The sequence below is a fragment of the Trachurus japonicus genome, chromosome 8 (genome assembly GCF_045865225.1).
Source record: "Trachurus japonicus isolate A0001 chromosome 8, Traja_1.0".
In the NCBI taxonomy this organism is placed as follows: Eukaryota; Metazoa; Chordata; class Actinopteri; order Carangiformes; family Carangidae; genus Trachurus; species Trachurus japonicus.
In genome coordinates, this window is record NC_140914.1 from 5,308,899 (window position 1) to 5,314,898 (window position 6,000).

Below are 6,000 nucleotides of genomic sequence, written 5' to 3' on the forward strand. Positions count from 1 at the left end.
CAGCACATCTCGTACAGTATCTCAGTCTATTTTCTTCTTTATATCTCTTTCACTTTGTCATCATGAGTAACTGAGTGTGTTGCTGCTTTTTATTTCACACTACAGTACGAAGCGACCTCGTCAGTCTGTCAGTGCATCATCAGAAGTGATGGGAGGCAGATGTGGCATGTGTTACATAACTATGACATGAAGCCTTGATAAGATAATACACAGGGAGAGATTTTTATGTTGTTAAAAAAAAAACTAACAATCCAATAAACTGCCCTCATGTTGAACTCTGGCTACTGATATAAACATGGAGCAGAGAGAAACGAGATATGAGGACAGATCATGAGGAAAGGAAGAAGTGAACCTGCAGCAGAGCAGGATGGAGGATGTGCTGTGAATGAAGAGTCCCACTGAGCTCGCGGTAACAGCGTATGACAGCCCGTATGACAAATACACATGCAGCGTCTGCTCTGCTCTCCTAAACATACGGCCCGTTAATGCAGCAGACATGGCATATCATTACTTCCTCCTCTCTTCTCCCCCCACAGCCTCAGCCTCAGCCTCCCATCTGCTCACCGGTTCACTCAGGGACGACGAGCCAGAGGAGGAGGTTCAGGTTCAGAGACGACGACGACGACGATGACAACAACACCGGAGGAAACGCTATAGCTGTGTTTGTGTTTGTTCTCCTGTCTCAGCATTAAGGTTGTAAACAACAGACGCAGCATCGCATCTAATCACACAGAGCTGCAAATGTTTCAGGTGTAAATCCAGTATCTACATATACAGAAAAAAGAAACAACTAGTAAAAAGTCTCAAAGTCTGAGTCCGTCTCACTGTGTGCGGCTGTTAACTTATTTTTGGAGCCACTTTCACTCCGTGTCTCCGATCTCCTTTCACACTTGTCAAGTGAAATAACAGTTGTCACTCGTCACTAGAGAGCTCAACCCTGTGACGCTCACACATGCTGCATGGTTTTTTGTTTTTTAAAGGAAAGTGGATAGCAGATGTCGTTTGTTTTTTGGGGGGAAGGAGGGCGGCTCGAACAGAAACCAATCCAGAAACAGATGTATAGGCTATCGGCTCAGGACGGAAACTTATTTGACACAAAACGGTGAAATGACATGTGGTCAAGTCTTCAACAACGACTTTAGAGTCACAAAGTCAAACCAACAATGAACACATTTCTATGTTAATCTCACTTACAATATTGCAATATAACGTGTTACTATCAAGTTGTGATAGCAGCTGAATGTCATAGTTTTGTTACCACCCAACAAATTCTTAACATATTAAAGTGAAGTTTGAGTTTTATTTTGAAAGAGCCCATGAAATTAAAAAAAAGTATATTTTCTGACTTTAATCCTATATCTACATGTCAATTGTTCATTTATCTCTTGATATAAACTGCATTCATGTCAAAACATTATATTATTTGAGTATTTTTACATCTAAATTGATGTATTTTATGACTCATCCTGCACTTGTCCGAATTATGCATCCAATTAACTACATTTTTCGAAGGTTAAAACTATAAATTCTTCCAGTCAACTTCAGTGCTGGACCTGCTAGCTATAGTTTGAGATTGTAGCTTTGTCCCAATCCAGGGGCTGGATCCTTCAGAGATCTACAGGGGCAACGGCTTCACGAGGGGGGCACCTCCTCTTATCTGACGGCCGCGTCCACTGTTGGTCAATGGGACGGTCTCGCTTTCGGAGCATTTCCTGATTGCATCCGAACCCAATCAAGATCCGAATGTGGCGGCTTCTTTTACACTTCCAACAGCTCCTCAGACCACGCCTGCCACAAAGTGGAGCGGTCATGGCTACAGTCCTAACATCCCGATGGCTATAGCATTCTAGGTGGCTAATTATTAACGGCATGCAAAGAATCTTGGGATAAGGGAGGCCATGAAGGATAGGCGTGGTATGTCCTCCTAGAACAGAGACGGCTGGATTTGGAGGAGCCTTTGGCCTTGTTGCAACGCTGTGACGTAATCAGCCTTCGAGTGCGTCCTCTGATGAAGGATGAAGCCGCTGAACTGAGACAAAGCTAATGTCTCTCCCTGTCACTACGACTACGACTACTACTACTACCCTCAGCTATCGACTCAAATATATATAGACATCTTCATCATCATCATCTTCCTCCGTTTCATCCTCCGCCAGATTTATCTATGAGGTCGGCAGATGGAGGTGAGGGAGGAGAGAAGTCCTCCACAACAACAGAGTTCAGTCTGTTTTCTCCTGTCTGATCCCACAGGTGGTTCATCCCACGCTATTGGCTGCTGTAGATGTCAATCAATCTCCACGACAAGCCCCTCCTCCCCTCTACCTGTGATCAGATGTGATCATGTGGAATTGGACGGGACTCAGAGAGACGTTTCAGGACGTCTTTTCGTTACTGTGATTGCGTCGTTTGTCCTCAACTCTGATGAAACTCATTCTACGTGGCAGCTGCAGCTCCGTAATCTCCCATCTGGTATCAATGAGGGGTTTTTATTTTATTTTATCTGTCTGAGCTGAGGTGAACTGAACTGGTCTGAGCTGCCCTCGGCCTGAACCTGTGTGCAGGAAAAAAAAATGACCAAAAGATCCACAACGGAGGACAAAAGCAGTGGAGAGGAACCGGCGAGAGGTTGAAGAAGTGGGAGGAAGACGACGAGGATGAGGAGAGTAAAGGTTTAAGTGATGTCGAGAGAGGGGGAGAGGGGGGGGGTGAAGGAGTCTCTGATGGCGGTGGAGGAAATGAGACAGAGAGGAAGAGTCATACCACAGGGACACAGGCTGACTGATGGGAGGACAGGGGGGTTGTGGGTATTGCAGTGCCAGACCGTGATGGATTTTGCAATATGCTCCTGTCAGTTGGTTAAAGGGATATCTCAAAATGTTGGCAAATTCGCCCATTGCCATAATCCCTATAGTGTTAGGAGTAGGTTCGTTCTCTTTAATTGTCGGTGCAAGCTGTATTTAGAATGGTGGGGCAGAGCCGTGAGCTGCTCAGCTAACGCTACGGAGGCTCATGGGATTTCTTGGTTTCCCTCATCAAACTCATCAAATACACAATCCAACAACTCCAAAACGCTCTGGTGGACAAGTAAAGTAGTGACCTGCTAAAACAACTCTGTCTGGTAACGTTCTGTTATTATCTCATAGCGTGGTGAATGTGCAGCTCACAACTTGTCCACCAGAGCGTTGTGGAGTTGTTAATTGTGTATTTGATGAGTTTGATGAGGGAAAGACCGGAAATACCACACGCCGTGCAGAGCTCACTGCTCTGCTCCGCCGTTCTAAAAACAGCTTGCACCGACAATTAAAGGTAATGAACCTACTCCTAAGACTATAGGGATTATGGCAATGGGCCAATTTGCCAAAAATGTTGAACTATCTGGTAACACTTTATAAGTACACACTATTAAGCATTAGTTAAGCATTAATAAATACTGAATTCTTCACTTATTAGTACATACTAATGAGTATTCATGCTTTATAAATGAAGAATTCAGTATTTAATAGGGCTGTCAGTTTTTAGAAAAATGAGGTTCGAACGATTATTGAATGACCCGTAATTCGTTCGGATATATTCGAATATTAACCCCCCCCCCCCGCTGCAGCCACAGCACACACAGTCGCGGTGTTTTATTTTGAAAATTGACCGGATACTCTCGTTGTTTCATGTTTGACTTCCTGCCCAGCTTGACGCGATTGCTCGCGGCTCTCACACAAAATAGACCAGACGCTGCACGGCGCGAGCCGGCCGCGGAGGTGCACGCCGCGACACCACACCAGCGGTTAATATGGGCACAGAAAGTAAACTGGCTCCGTTTCTCGGCTCTTCGCGGCCCTTGCGCGTCCGGTGGACGTTCCGCGGCGCTATGCAGGCACCGGGCACTGCAGCCAAAGACGGTAAATAGAGTATCTTTGCTGCAGCCTGCATATCGAGCAGGTCATTACTGCTCGAATACGAACTTTTCCCCCCACATTCGAACGAATATTCGAATGTCGAATAAAAAGCGACAGCCCTAGTATTTAATGCTTAACTAATGCTTAATAGTGTGTACTTATTATAAAGTGTTACCAAATGTCCATTTAATGTGAGCGTGTGTGAGCCGTCACCTGACTCAGAACCAGATTACACCTGATTATATGTAACTTTTAGGAAGCTAATTATGATTAAAAAATGAATGTGATGTGTTGGTATTAAAGCTCCTGGCTGATCAAACAGGATCTCAGAGCCAGAGAGTGGAGGGAAAAGAAAAAAAAAAATCAAAGACCAAGACAGTGGCAGCTTCACAAACCCAGGATGAGCCTGACCAAACCGGGCGGAGGCATCATTGTTTCACGGAGGAAGACCTGACTCGTCTCTTTGTCGGCCACTGTGCTTTGCTGGGTCAGTTAAAAATAGTACAAGTCTCCACAATTGAGGCTAATCTTTGCAGATGGGATGTGAGCAGCAGCAGCAGCAGCAGCAGCGGTGGATGCAGTCTGAGGCTGCGGCAGCAGAGCGTGTAAACCTGAGTGTTTCCCAGAAATGTCAGTTTCCCCTCTGAACGCCTCTGTCCTGATTTATCAGTCATTTTGCACTTTGGGTTTCGTCTCTCTCTGTGTGCTCATGCGGGGCTACATGGAGTTGCTTAGCAACTTCACGCCACACAGACAGACAATCAGACACCTTCCTGTCTGTTTCCACCCCTCCAAAAATATCCTCCCGCCCTGTGCATCCACCCACCCAGCCAGCCGCCCAGCCAAGCACACAAACACATATTGTTTAATGTTTAGCAGCAGCAGCAGCTTGTGTTTATGGTTGAATCCTGAGAATATGGAACAAAACAAAACTCTTACAGGTATTTCCCAGAAAGCCTTGTTTCTACCAGGACAAATACAGATGATGAGAAGGTAGAGAGATGGTACAGTGTGTTATTACAGTGATGTGAGTTTGTCTTCTGCAGCACAGCTTCAATAACTGTACAGAATAAGATGTTAAGTGCACAAAATAACACTGAAATTACAGATGAACATGCAAACACAATGCGCCAGAACAACACTGCAGGATAACAACCTCAGGTCACTCCCAGAGAGAAGACACAAAACACTAAACAAACAGCAACAACACGGCACTGAATAGTCCAATAGTTGGTAATGTGAGTGTGTCAAAGGACGGCTGTCTCTACACCAGGGATTTATATGTCACTTGTATTTTCCTCCTAAAAGAAATATATGTGCAAACTGGGCTACAAAACTACAAATCCCACAATCCTCTGGCAACAACCACGGTAGTTTTCTGTAAAGATGCAACCATCATCCTGTATCACATTAAACAGGAGAATAAAACAAGTTCAGTGAGTTATATTAAATGTAAACAATGCAACAGTATTTCTGAATGAGTTTTGATGAACATGGATCAAATACTATAAATCTGTAAATATTAAGGGTGGGAGAAAAAAATCGATTCACATAAATATCGCGATATCTTTTTTGACGATTTTTAAATCGATTTTTTTTTTCAAAAATCGATTTTTTTTTTAATTTTTTTTTTTTATGTTTTAAATATTGTGCAATGTACATTTGTTAGCCCTTTTACATACAGAGAATACAGGTTTTGAAAAGGGTTTAAGTTCACTTTATAATGGAGTATGTTAATTTATAGGCTCCTACAGTATTTGTGTGCAGATAAATGTTAAAAATGCAGACTAAAAATCGAGACAATCGGCAATATCGTAGAATCGCAATTTAAATCGAATCGCCATCCAAAAAATCGTAGAAGAATTGAATCGGGAGAAAAGCATATCGCCCCAGCCCTAGTAAATACTGTATGTAAATTTATATCTTTTTGTGCCCCCCTATATGTTTTACCTTAGGAGCACATGTGCTCTTTTGAGATACTGTTTTGTAGTCAGCTGACATTACTGACATTTACACTTGTTTTTTGCATGTGTACAACTCTCTTGTATCAATATCACTGGCATCATAATCACAAATTCTGTAATAGTCAATCCAATACTGATCAGTCTGA

At 43.4% G+C, this 6,000-nt stretch overlaps 1 protein-coding gene across 1 annotated transcript in view; it reads right to left on the minus strand.

Moving 5' to 3' along the window:
* Positions 1-6,000, minus strand: part of asic2 (acid-sensing (proton-gated) ion channel 2) — a 524,547-nt gene that overhangs the window by 394,638 nt on the left and 123,909 nt on the right. The window lies entirely within an intron of this gene.